The 14,590-nt window shown below is 48.3% G+C and overlaps 1 protein-coding gene across 1 annotated transcript in view; it reads right to left on the reverse strand.

Annotated features, from left to right (window-relative positions):
- The window catches only part of LOC140193340 (glutathione hydrolase 1 proenzyme-like), a gene marked incomplete at its 3' end in the record, with an annotated part of 245,683 nt that overhangs the window by 159,072 nt on the left and 72,021 nt on the right, over window positions 1-14,590 (reverse strand). The gene's annotated exons all lie outside the window — the stretch shown is intronic.

The following is a 14,590-nucleotide window of genomic DNA, read 5'->3' on the forward strand; positions in this document are numbered from 1 at the left end:
TGTGTTCCCTGTTCCGGTGATATAATCAGTGACCTCTGTCCGGGTTGTGTTCCCTGTTCCCGTGATATAATCAGTGACGTGTGACCGGGTTGTGTTCCCTGTTCCCGTGCCATAATCAGTGACGTGTGACCTTGTGGTGTTCCCTCTTCCCGTGATATAATCAGTGACGAGTGACCGGGTTGTGTTCCCTGTTCCCGTGATAGAATCAGTGATGTGTGACCTGTTTATATTCCCATGATATAATCAGTGACGTGTGACTGGGTTGTGTTCCCTGTTCTCGTGCTATAATCAGTGACCTATGAATGGTTGTGTTCCCTGTTCCCGTGATATAACCACTGACGTGTTACCGGGTTGTGTTCCCTGTTCCCGTGATAGAATCAGTGCCGTGTGACCGGGTTGTGTTCCCTGTTCCCGTGATATAATCAGTGACCTGTGACCGGACTGTGTTCCGTGTTCCCGTGATATAAGCAGTGATGTGTTACCGGGTTGTGTTCCCTGTTCCCGTGATATAATCAATAACATGTGACCAGGTAGTGTTCCCTGTTCCCGTGATATAATCAGTGACGTGTGACCAGGTTGTGTTCCCTGTTCCAGTGATATAATCAGTGACATGTGACCGGGTTGTGTTCCCTGTTCCCGTGATATAATCAGTGACATGTGACCAGGTTGTGTTCCCTGTTCCCGTGATATAATCAGTGACGTGTGACCAGGTTGTGTTCCCTGTTCCCGTGATATAATCAGTGACATGTGACCAGGTTGTGTTCCCTGTTCCCGTGATATAATCAGTGACGTGTGACCAGGTTGTGTTCCCTGTTCCCGTGATATAATCAGTGACGTGTGACCAGGTTGTGTTCCCTGTTCCCCTGATATAATCAGTGACGTGTGACATTGTTGTGTTCCTTGTTCCCGTGATATAATCAGTGACCTCTGTCCAGGTTGTGTTCCCTGTTGCCGTGATATAATCAGTGACGTGTGACCAGGTTGTGTTCCCTGTTCCAGTGATATAATCAGTGACATGTGACCGGGTTGTGTTCCCTGTTCCCGTGATATAATCAGTGACATGTGACCAGGTTGTGTTCCCTGTTCCCGTGATATAATCAGTGACGTGTGACCAGGTTGTGTTCCCTGTTCCCGTGATATAATCAGTGACATGTGACCAGGTTGTGTTCCCTGTTCCCGTGATATAATCAGTGACGTGTGACCAGGTTGTGTTCCCTGTTCCCGTGATATAATCAGTGACGTGTGACCAGGTTGTGTTCCCTGTTCCCCTGATATAATCAGTGACGTGTGACATTGTTGTGTTCCTTGTTCCCGTGATATAATCAGTGACCTCTGTCCAGGTTGTGTTCCCTGTTGCCGTGATATAATCAGTGAGGTGTGACCGGGTTGTGTTCCCTGTTCCCGTGATATAACCAGTGACGTATGACCTGGTTGTGTTCCCTGTTCTTGTGATATAATCAGTGACGTCTGCCAGGTTGTGTTCCCTGTTCCCCTGATATAATCAGTGACGTGTGTCCGGATTCTGTTCCCTGTTCCCATGATATCATCAGTGATGTGCAACGAGGTTGCGTTCCCTGTTCCCGTAATATAATCAGTGACGTGTGACCGGGTTGTGTTCCCTGTTCCCGTGACATAATCAGTGAGGTGTAACCGGGTTGTGTTCCCTGTTCCCGTAATATAATCAGTGACATGTGACCAGGTTGTGTTCCCAGTTCCCGTGATATAATCAGTGACGTGTGACCAGGTTGTGTTCCCTGTTCCCGTGATATAATCAGTGACATGTGACCGGGTTGTGTTCCCTGTTCCCGTGATATAATCAGTGACATGTGACCAGGTTGTGTTCCCTGTTCCCGTGATATAATCAGTGACGTGTGACCAGGTTGTGTTCCGTGTTCCCGTGATATAATCAGTGACGTGTGACCAGGTTGTGTTCCCTGTTCCCGTGATATAATCAGTGACGTGTGACCAGGTTGTGTTCCCTGTTCCCGTGATATAATCAGTGATGTGTGACATTGTTGTGTTCCCTGTTCCCGTGATATAATCAGTGATGTGTGACATTGTTGTGTTCCCTGTTCCCGTGATATAATCAGTGACGTGTGACCGGTTTGTGCTTCCTGTTCCCAAGATATAATCAGTGACGTGTGACCGGGTTGTGTTCCCTGTTCTTGTGATATAATCAGTGACGTCTGACCAGGTTGGGTTCCCTGTTCCCGTGATATAATCAGTGACGTGTGTCCGGATTCTGTTCCCTGTTCCCGTGATTTCATGAGTGATGTGCAATTAGGTTGCCTTCCCTGTTCCCGTAATATAACCACTGACGTGTGACCGGGTTGTGTTCCCTGTTCCCGTGATAGAAACAGTGCCGTTTGACCGGGTTGTGTTCCCTGTTCCCGTGATATAACCAGTGACATGTGACCGGACTATGTTCCCTGTTCCCGTGATATAAGCAGTGATGTGTGACCGGATTGTGTTCCCTGTTCCCGTGATATAATCAGTGACCTGTGAGTGGGTTGTGTTCCCTGTTCCCGCGATATAATCAGTGACGTGTGACCGGGTTGTGTTCCCTGTTCCCGTGATATAATCAGTGACATGTGACCAGGTTGTGTTCTGTGTTCCCGTGATATAATCAGTGACGTATAACCAGGTTGTTTTCCCTGTTCGCATGATATAATCAGTGAGGTGTAACCGGGTTGTGTTCCCTGTTCCCGTGCCATAATCAGTGACGTGTGACCTTGTGGTGTTCCCTGATCCCGTGATATAATCAGTGACGTGTGACCGGTTTGTGCTTCCTGTTCCCGTGATATAATCAGTGACGTGTGACCGGGTTGTGTTCCCTGTTCTTGTGAAATAATCAGTGACGTCTGACCAGGTTGGGTTCCCTGTTCCCGTGATATAATCAGTGACGTGTGTCCGGATTCTGTTCCCTGTTCCCGTGATATCATCAGTGATGTGCAAGTAGGTTGCCTTCCCTGTTCCCGTAATATAACCACTGACGAGTGACCGGGTTGTGTTCCCTGTTCCCGTGATAGAAACAGTGACCTGTGACCGGACTGCGTTCCCTGTTCCCGTGATATAAGCAGTGATGTGTGACCGGGTTGTGTTCCCTGTTCCCGTGATATAATCAGTGACATGTGACCAGGTTGTGTTCCCTGTTCCCGTGATATAATCAGTGACGTGTGACCAGGTTGTGTTCCCTGTTCTCGTGCTATAATCAGTGACCTGTGAGTGGGTTGCGTTCCCTGTTCCCGCAATATAATCAGTGACATGTGACCGGGTTGTGTTCCCTGTTCCCGTGATATAATCAGTGACGTGTGACCAGGTTGTGTTCCCTGTTCCCGTGATATAATCAGTGACGTGTGACCAGGTTGTGTTCCCTGTTCGGGTGATATAATCAGTGACATGTGACCGGGTTGTGTTCCCTGTTCCCGTGATAGAATCAGTGCCGTGTGACCGGGTTGTGTTCCCTGTTCCCGTGATATAATCAGTGACATGTGACCAGGTTGTGTTCCCTGTTCCCGTGATATAATCAGTGACGTGTGACCAGGTTGTGTTCCCTGTTCCGGTGATATAATCAGTGACGTGTGACCGGTTTGTGCTTCCTGTTCCCGTGATATAATCAGTGACGTGTGACCGGGTTGTGTTCCCTGTTCTTGTGATATAATCAGTGACGTCTGACCAGGTTGGGTTCCCTGTTCCCGTGATATAATCAGTGACGTGTGTCCGGAGTCTGTTCCCTGTTCCCGTGATTTCATCAGTGATGTGCAATTAGGTTGCCTTCCCTGTTCCCGTAATATAACCACTGACGTGTGACCGGGTTGTGTTCCCTGTTCCCGTGATAGAAACAGTGCCGTTTGACCGGGTTGTGTTCCCTGTTCCCGTGATATAATCAGTGACATGTGACCGGACTATGTTCCCTGTTCCCGTGATATAAGCAGTGATGTGTGACCGGATTGTGTTCCCTGTTCCCGTGATATAATCAGTGACCTGTGAGTGGGTTGTGTTCCCTGTTCCCGCGATATAATCAGTGACGTGTGACCGGGTTGTGTTCCCTGTTCCCGTGAAATAATCAGTGACATGTGACCAGGTTGTGTTCCGTGTTCCCGTGATATAATCAGTGACGTATAACCAGGTTGTTTTCCCTGTTCCCGTGATATAATCAGTGACGTGTGTCCGGATTCTGTTCCCTGTTCCCATGATATCATCAGTGATGTGCGACTAGGTTGCGTTCCGTGTTCCCGTAATATAACCAGTGACGTGTGACCGGGTTGTGTTCCCTGTTCCCGTAATATAATCAGTGACGTGTGACCGGGTTGTGTTCCCTGTTCCCGTGATATAATCAGTGTCGTGAGACCAGGTTGTCTTCCCTGTTCCCGTGATATAATCAGTGACGTGTGACCGGGTTCTGTTACCTGTTCCCGTGATATAATCAGTGACGTCTGAGCGGATTGTGTTCCCAGTTCCCGTGATATAATCAGTGAAATGTGACCAGACTGTGTTCCCTGTTCCCATGATATAATCAGTGATGTTTGACCTTGTTGTGTTCTCTGTTCCCGTGATATAATCAGTGACGTGTGACCAGTTTGTGTTCCCTGTTCTGTGATAAAAATCAGTGACGTGTGACCGGGTTGTGTTCCCGGTTCCCGTGATATAATCAGTGACGTGTGACTGGGTTGTGTTCCCTGTTCCCGTTAAATAATCAGTAACAAGTGAGCGGGTTGTGTTCCCTGTTCACGTGATATAATCAGTGACATGTGTCCGGATTCAGTTCCCTGTTCCTGTGATATAATCAGTTAGGTGTGACCAGGTTGTGTTCCCTGCTCCCGTTATATAATCAGTGACGTGTGTCCGGATTCTGTTCCCTGTTGCTGTGATATAATCAGTGACGTCTGACCAGGTTGGGTTCCCTGTTCCCGTGATATAATCAGTGACGTGTGTCCGGATTCTGTTCCCTGTTCTCGTGATTTCATCAGTGATGTGCAACTAGGTTGCCTTCCCTGTTCCCATAATATAACCACTGATGTGTGACCGGGTTGTGTTCCCTGTTCCCGTTATAGAATCAGTGCCGTGTGTCCGGGATGTGTTCCCTGTTCCCGTGATATAATCAGTGACATGTGACCAGGTTGTGTTCCCTGTTCCCGTGATATAATCAGTGACATGTGACCAGGTTGTGTTCCCTGTTCCCGTGATATAATCAGTGACGTGTGACCAGGTTGTGTTCCCTGTTCCCGTGATATAATCAGTGACATGTGACCAGGTTGTGTTCCCTGTTCCCGTGATATAATCAGTGACGTGTGACCGGGTTGTGTTCCCTGTTCCCGTGCCATAATCAGTGACGTGTGACCTTGTGGTGTTCCCTGTTCCCGTGATATAATCAGTGACGTGTGACCGGTTTGTGCTTCCTCTTCCCGTGATATAATCAGTGACGTGTGACCGGGTTGTGTTCCCTGTTCTTGTGATATAATCAGTGACGTCTGACCAGGTTGGGTTCCCTGTTCCAGTGATATAATCAGTGACCTGTGTCCGGATTCTGTTCCCTGTTCCCGTGATATCAACAGTGATGTGCAACTAGGTTGCCTTCCCTGTTCCCGTAATATAACCACTGACGAGTGACCGGGTTGTGTTCCCTGTTCCCGTGATAGAATCAGTGATGTGTGACCTGTTTATATTCCCATGATATAATCAGTGACGTGTGACTGGGTTCTGTTCCCTGTTCCCGTGATATAATCAGTGACCTCTGACCGGGTTGTGTTCCCTGTTCCCGTGATATAATCATAGACATGTCACCGGGTTATATTGCTATGATGCAATCACTGACGTCTGAGCGGGTTGTGTTCCTTGTTCCTGTGATATAATGACTGACGTGTGAACGGGTTGTGCTCCCTCTTCCCGTGATATAATCAGTGACTTGTGACCGGGTTGTGTTCCCTGTTCACATGACATAATCAGTGATGTGTGACCGGGTTGTGCTCCCTGTTCCCGTGATATAATCAGTGACGTCTGACATTGTTGTGTTCCCTGTTCCCGTGATAGAATCAGTGCCGTGTGACCGGGTTGTGTTCCCTGTTCCCGTCATATAATCAGTGACCTGTGACCAGGTTGTGTTCCCTGTTCCCGTGATATAATCAGTGACATGTGACCAGGTTGTGTTCCCTGTTCCCGTGATATAATCAGTGACGTGTGACCAGGTTGTGTTCCCTGTTCCAGTGATATAATCAGTGACATGTGACCGGGTTGTGTTCCCTGTTCCCGTGATATAATCAGTGACATGTGACCAGGTTGTGTTCCCTGTTCCCGTGATATAATCAGTGACGTGTGACCAGGTTGTGTTCCCTGTTCCCGTGATATAATCAGTGACATGTGACCAGGTTGTGTTCCCTGTTCCCGTGATATAATCAGTGACGTGTGACCAGGTTGTGTTCCCTGTTCCCCTGATATAATCAGTGACGTGTGACATTGTTGTGTTCCCTGTTCCCGTGATATAATCAGTGACCTCTGTCCAGGTTGTGTTCCCTGTTGCCGTGATATAATCAGTGAGGTGTGACCGGGTTGTGTTCCCTGTTCCCGTGATATAACCAGTGACGTATGACCTGGTTGTGTTCCCTGTTCTTGTGATATAATCAGTGACGTCTGCCAGGTTGTGTTCCCTGTTCCCCTGATATAATCAGTGACGTGTGTCCGGATTCTGTTCCCTGTTCCCATGATATCATCAGTGATGTGCAACGAGGTTGCGTTCCCTGTTCCCGTAATATAATCAGTGACGTGTGACCGGGTTGTGTTCCCTGTTCCCGTGACATAATCAGTGAGGTGTAACCGGGTTGTGTTCCCTGTTCCCGTAATATAATCAGTGACATGTGACCAGGTTGTGTTCCCAGTTCCCGTGATATAATCAGTGACGTGTGACCAGGTTGTGTTCCCTGTTCCCGTGATATAATCAGTGACATGTGACCGGGTTGTGTTCCCTGTTCCCGTGATATAATCAGTGACGTGTGACCAGGTTGTGTTCCCTGTTCCTGTGATATAATCAGTGATGTGTGACATTGTTGTGTTCCCTGTTCCCGTGATATAATCAGTGATGTGTGACATTGTTGTGTTCCCTGTTCCCGTGATATAATCAGTGACGTGTGACCGGTTTGTGCTTCCTGTTCCCAAGATATAATCAGTGACGTGTGACCGGGTTGTGTTCCCTGTTCTTGTGATATAATCAGTGACGTCTGACCAGGTTGGGTTCCCTGTTCCCGTGATATAATCAGTGACGTGTGTCCGGATTCTGTTCCCTGTTCCCGTGATTTCATCAGTGATGTGCAATTAGGTTGCCTTCCCTGTTCCCGTAATATAACCACTGACGTGTGACCGGGTTGTGTTCCCTGTTCCCGTGATAGAAACAGTGCCGTTTGACCGGGTTGTGTTCCCTGTTCCCGTGATATAATCAGTGACATGTGACCGGACTATGTTCCCTGTTCCCGTGATACAAGCAGTGATGTGTGACCGGATTGTGTTCCCTGTTCCCGTGATATAATCAGTGACCTGTGAGTGGGTTGTGTTCCCTGTTCCCGTGATATAATCAGTGACATGTGACCAGGTTGTGTTCCGTGTTCCCGTGATATAATCAGTGACGTATAACCAGGTTGTTTTCCCTGTTCGCATGATATAATCAGTGAGGTGTAACCGGGTTGTGTTCCCTGTTCCCGTGCCATAATCAGTGACGTGTGACCTTGCTGTGTTCCCTGTTCCCGTGATATAATCAGTGACGTGTGACCGGTTTGTGCTTCCTGTTCCTGTGATATAATCAGTGACGTGTGACCGGGTTGTGTTCCCTGTTCCCCTGATATAATCAGTGACGTGTGACATTGTTGTGTTCCCTGTTCCCGTGATATAATCAGTGACCTCTGTCCAGGTTGTGTTCCCTGTTGCCGTGATATAATCAGTGAGGTGTGACCGGGTTGTGTTCCCTGTTCCCGTGATATAACCAGTGACGTATGACCTGGTTGTGTTCCCTGTTCTTGTGATATAATCAGTGACGTCTGCCAGGTTGTGTTCCCTGTTCCCCTGATATAATCAGTGACGTGTGTCCGGATTCTGTTCCCTGTTCCCATGATATCATCAGTGATGTGCAACGAGGTTGCGTTCCCTGTTCCCGTAATATAATCAGTGACGTGTGACCGGGTTGTGTTCCCTGTTCCCGTGACATAATCAGTGAGGTGTAACCGGGTTGTGTTCCCTGTTCCCGTAATATAATCAGTGACATGTGACCAGGTTGTGTTCCCAGTTCCCGTGATATAATCAGTGACGTGTGACCAGGTTGTGTTCCCTGTTCCCGTGATATAATCAGTGACATGTGACCGGGTTGTGTTCCCTGTTCCCGTGATATAATCAGTGACGTGTGACCAGGTTGTGTTCCCTGTTCCTGTGATATAATCAGTGATGTGTGACATTGTTGTGTTCCCTGTTCCCGTGATATAATCAGTGATGTGTGACATTGTTGTGTTCCCTGTTCCCGTGATATAATCAGTGACGTGTGACCGGTTTGTGCTTCCTGTTCCCAAGATATAATCAGTGACGTGTGACCGGGTAGTGTTCCCTGTTCTTGTGATATAATCAGTGACGTCTGACCAGGTTGGGTTCCCTGTTCCCGTGATATAATCAGTGACGTGTGTCCGGATTCTGTTCCCTGTTCCCGTGATTTCATCAGTGATGTGCAATTAGGTTGCCTTCCCTGTTCCCGTAATATAACCACTGACGTGTGACCGGGTTGTGTTCCCTGTTCCCGTGATAGAAACAGTGCCGTTTGACCGGGTTGTGTTCCCTGTTCCCGTGATATAATCAGTGACATGTGACCGGACTATGTTCCCTGTTCCCGTGATACAAGCAGTGATGTGTGACCGGATTGTGTTCCCTGTTCCCGTGATATAATCAGTGACCTGTGAGTGGGTTGTGTTCCCTGTTCCCGTGATATAATCAGTGACATGTGACCAGGTTGTGTTCCGTGTTCCCGTGATATAATCAGTGACGTATAACCAGGTTGTTTTCCCTGTTCGCATGATATAATCAGTGAGGTGTAACCGGGTTGTGTTCCCTGTTCCCGTGCCATAATCAGTGACGTGTGACCTTGCTGTGTTCCCTGTTCCCGTGATATAATCAGTGACGTGTGACCGGTTTGTGCTTCCTGTTCCTGTGATATAATCAGTGACGTGTGACCGGGTTGTGTTCCCTGTTCCCGTGATATAACCACTGACGTCTTACCGGGTTGTGTTCCCTGTTCCCGTGATAGAAACAGTGCCGTGTGACCTTGTTGTGTTCCCTGTTCCCGTGATATAATCAGTGACCTGTGACCGGACTGCGTTCCCTGTTCCCGTGATATAAGCAGTGATGTGTGACCGGGTTGTGTTCCCTGTTCCCGTGATATAATCAGTGACATGTGACCAGGTTGTGTTCCCTGTTCCCGTGATATAATCAGTGACGTGTGACCAGGTTGTGTTCCCTGTTCTCGTGCTATAATCAGTGACCTGTGAGTGGGTTGCGTTCCCTGTTCCCGCAATATAATCAGTGACATGTGACCGGGTTGTGTTCCCTGTTCCGGTGATATAATCAGTGACATGTGACCGGGTTGTGTTCCCTGTTCCCGTGATAGAATCAGTGCCGTGTGACCGGGTTGTGTTCACTGTTCCCGTGATATAATCAGTGACATGTGACCAGGTTGTGTTCCCTGTTCCCGTGATATAATCAGTGACGTGTGACCAGGTTGTGTTCCCTGTTCCGGTGATATAATCAGTGACGTGTGACCGGTTTGTGCTTCCTGTTCCCGTGATTTCATCAGTGATGTGCAATTAGGTTGCCTTCCCTGTTCCCGTAATATAACCACTGACGTGTGACCGGGTTGTGTTCCCTGTTCCCGTGATAGAAACAGTGCCGTTTGACCGGGTTGTGTTCCCTGTTCCCGTGATATAATCAGTGACATGTGACCGGACTATGTTCCCTGTTCCCGTGATATAAGCAGTGATGTGTGACCGGATTGTGTTCCCTGTTCCCGTGATATAATCAGTGACCTCTGAGTGGGTTGTGTTCCCTGTTCCCGCGATATAATCAGTGACGTGAGACCGGGTTGTGTTCCCTGTTCCCGTGAAATAATCAGTGACATGTGACCAGGTTGTGTTCCGTGTTCCCGTGATATAATCAGTGACGTATAACCAGGTTGTTTTCCCTGTTCCCGTGATATAATCAGTGACGTGTGTCCGGATTCTGTTCCCTGTTCCCATGATATCATCAGTGATGTGCGACTAGGTTGCGTTCCGTGTTCCCGTAATATAACCAGTGACGTGTGACCGGGTTGTGTTCCCTGTTCCCGTAATATAATCAGTGACGTATGACCGGGTTGTGTTCCCTGTTCCCGTGATATAATCAGTGTCGTGAGACCAGGTTGTCTTCCCTGTTCCCGTGATATAATCAGTGACGTGTGACCGGGTTGTGCTCCCTTTTCCCGTGATATAATCAGTGACGTGTGACATTGTTGTGTTCCCTGTTCCCGTGATATAATCAGTGACCTCTGTCCGGGTTGTGTTCCCTGTTCCCGTGATATAACCAGCGACGTGTGACCGGGTTGTGTTCCCTGATCCCGTCATATAATCAGTGACGTGTAACCAGGTTGTTTTCCCTGTTCCCATGATATAATCAGTGAGGTGTAACCGGGTTGTGTTCCCCGTTCCCGTGCGGTAATCAGTGACGTGTGACCTTGTGGTGTTCCCTGATCCCGTGATATAATCAGTGACGTGTGACCGGTTTGTGCTTCCTGTTCCCGTGATATAATCAGTGACGTGTGACCGGGTTGTGTTCCCTGTTCTTGTGAAATAATCAGTGACGTGTGTCCGGATTCTGTTCCCTGTTCCCGTGATATCATCAGTGATGTGCAAGTAGGTTGCCTTCCCTGTTCCCGTAATATAACCACTGACGAGTGACCGGGTTGTGTTCCCTGTTCCCGTGATAGAATCAGTGCCGTGTGACTGGGTGGTATTCCTTATTCCCGTGATTTAATCAGTGACGTGTGACCGGGTTGTGCTCCCTTTTCCCGTGATATAATCAGTGACGTGTGACATTGTTGTGTTCCCTGTTCCGGTGATATAATCAGTGACCTCTGTCCGGGTTGTGTTCCCTGTTCCCGTGATATAATCAGTGACGTGTGACCGGGTTGTGTTCCCTGTTCCCGTGATATAATCAGTGACGTGTGACCGGGTTGTGTTCCCTGTTCTTGTGATATAATCAGTGACGTCTGACCAGGTTGGGTTCCCTGTTCCAGTGATATAATTAGTGACCTGTGTCCGGATTCTGTTCCCTGTTCCCGTGATATCAACAGTGATGTGCAACTAGGTTGCCTTCCCTGTTCCCGTAATATAACCACTGACGAGTGACCGGGTTGTGTTCCCTGTTCCCGTGATAGAATCAGTGATGTGTGACCTGTTTATATTCCCATGATATAATCAGTGACGTGTGACTGGGTTGTGTTCCCTGTTCTCGTGCTATAATCAGTGACCTATGAATGGTTGTGTTCCCTGTTCCCGTGATATAATCAATAACATGTGACCAGGTAGTGTTCCCTGTTCCCGTGATATAATCAGTGACGTGTGACCAGGTTGTGTTCCCTGTTCCAGTGATATAATCAGTGACATGTGACCGGGTTGTGTTCCCTGTTCCCGTGATATAATCAGTGACATGTGACCAGGTTGTGTTCCCTGTTCCCGTGATATAATCAGTAACGTGTGACCAGGTTGTGTTCCCTGTTCCCGTGATATAATCAGTGACATGTGACCAGGTTGTGTTCCCTGTTCCCGTGATATAATCAGTGACGTGTGACCAGGTTGTGTTCCCTGTTCCCGTGATATAATCAGTGACGTGTGACCAGGTTGTGTTCCCTGTTCCCCTGATATAATCAGTGACGTGTGACATTGTTGTGTTCCCTGTTCCCGTGATATAATCAGTGACCTCTGTCCAGGTTGTGTTCCCTGTTGCCGTGATATAATCAGTGAGGTGTGACCGGGTTGTGTTCCCTGTTCCCGTGATATAAACAGTGACGTATGACCTGGTTGTGTTCCCTGTTCTTGTGATATAATCAGTGACGTCTGCCACGTTGTGTTCCCTGTTCCCCTGATATAATCAGTGACGTGTGTCCGGATTCTGTTCCCTGTTCCCATGATATCATCAGTGATGTGCAACGAGGTTGCGTTCCCTGTTCCCGTAATATAATCAGTGACGTGTGACCGGGTTGTGTTCCCTGTTCCCGTGACATAATCAGTGAGGTGTAACCGGGTTGTGTTCCCTGTTCCCGTAATATAATCAGTGACATGTGACCAGGTTGTGTTCCCAGTTCCCGTGATATAATCAGTGACGTGTGACCAGGTTGTGTTCCCTGTTCCCGTGATATAATCAGTGACATGTGACCGGGTTGTGTTCCCTGTTCCCGTGATATAATCAGTGACATGTGACCAGGTTGTGTTCCCTGTTCCCGTGAATAATCAGTGACGTGTGACCAGGTTGTGTTCCGTGTTCCCGTGATATAATCAGTGACATGTGACCAGGTTGTGTTCCCTGTTCCCGTGATATAATCAGTGACGTGTGACCAGGTTGTGTTCCCTGTTCCCGTGATATAATCAGTGATGTGTGACATTGTTGTGTTCCCTGTTCCCGTGATATAATCAGTGATGTGTGACATTGTTGTGTTCCCTGTTCCCGTGATATAATCAGTGACGTGTGACCGGTTTGTGCTTCCTGTTCCCAAGATATAATCAGTGACGTGTGACCGGGTTGTGTTCCCTGTTCTTGTGATATAATCAGTGACGTCTGACCAGGTTGGGTTCCCTGTTCCCGTGATATAATCAGTGACGTGTGTCCGGATTCTGTTCCCTGTTCCCGTGATTTCATCAGTGATGTGCAATTAGGTTGCCTTCCCTGTTCCCGTAATATAACCACTGACGTGTGACCGGGTTGTGTTCCCTGTTCCCGTGATAGAAACAGTGCCGTTTGACCGGGTTGTGTTCCCTGTTCCCGTGATATAACCAGTGACATGTGACCGGACTATGTTCCCTGTTCCCGTGATATAAGCAGTGATGTGTGACCGGATTGTGTTCCCTGTTCCCGTGATATAATCAGTGACCTGTGAGTGGGTTGTGTTCCCTGTTCCCGCGATATAATCAGTGACGTGTGACCGGGTTGTGTTCCCTGTTCCCGTGATATAATCAGTGACATGTGACCAGGTTGTGTTCCGTGTTCCCGTGATATAATCAGTGACGTATAACCAGGTTGTTTTCCCTGTTCGCATGATATAATCAGTGAGGTGTAACCGGGTTGTGTTCCCTGTTCCCGTGCCATAATCAGTGACGTGTGACCTTGTGGTGTTCCCTGATCCCGTGATATAATCAGTGACGTGTGACCGGTTTGTGCTTCCTGTTCCCGTGATATAATCAGTGACGTGTGACCGGGTTGTGTTCCCTGTTCTTGTGAAATAATCAGTGACGTCTGACCAGGTTGGGTTCCCTGTTCCCGTGATATAATCAGTGACGTGTGTCCGGATTCTGTTCCCTGTTCCCGTGATATCATCAGTGATGTGCAAGTAGGTTGCCTTCCCTGTTCCCGTAATATAACCACTGACGAGTGACCGGGTTGTGTTCCCTGTTCCCGTGATAGAATCAGTGCCGTGTGACTGGGTGGTATTCCTTATTCCCGTGATTTAATCAGTGACGTGTGACCGGGTTGTGTTCCCTGTTCCCGTGATATAATCAGTGACGTGTGACATTGTTGTGTTCCCTGTTCCGGTGATATAATCAGTGACCTCTGTCCGGGTTGTGTTCCCTGTTCCCGTGATATAATCAGTGACGTGTGACCGGGTTGTGTTCCCTGTTCCCGTGCCATAATCAGTGACGTGTGACCTTGTGGTGTTCCCTGTTCCCGTGATATAATCAGTGACGAGTGACCGGGTTGTGTTCCCTGTTCCCGTGATAGAATCAGTGATGTGTGACCTGTTTATATTCCCATGATATAATCAGTGACGTGTGACTGGGTTGTGTTCCCTGTTCTCGTGCTATAATCAGTGACCTATGAATGGTTGTGTTCCCTGTTCCCGTGATATAACCACTGACGTGTTACCGGGTTGTGTTCCCTGTTCCCGTGATAGAATCAGTGCCGTGTGACCGGGTTGTGTTCCCTGTTCCCGTGATATAATCAGTGACCTGTGACCGGACTGTGTTCCGTGTTCCCGTGATATAAGCAGTGATGTGTTACCGGGTTGTGTTCCCTGTTCCCGTGATATAATCAATAACATGTGACCAGGTAGTGTTCCCTGTTCCCGTGATATAATCAGTGACGTGTGACCAGGTTGTGTTCCCTGTTCCAGTGATATAATCAGTGACATGTGACCGGGTTGTGTTCCCTGTTCCCGTGATATAATCAGTGACATGTGACCAGGTTGTGTTCCCTGTTCCCGTGATATAATCAGTGATGTGTGACCAGGTTGTGTTCCCTGTTCCCGTGATATAATCAGTGACATGTGACCAGGTTGTGTTCCCTGTTCCCGTGATATAATCAGTGACGTGTGACCAGGTTGTGTTCC

This window comes from Mobula birostris, unplaced genomic scaffold (assembly GCF_030028105.1).
Source record: "Mobula birostris isolate sMobBir1 unplaced genomic scaffold, sMobBir1.hap1 scaffold_508, whole genome shotgun sequence".
NCBI classification, from domain to species: domain Eukaryota; kingdom Metazoa; phylum Chordata; class Chondrichthyes; order Myliobatiformes; family Myliobatidae; genus Mobula; species Mobula birostris.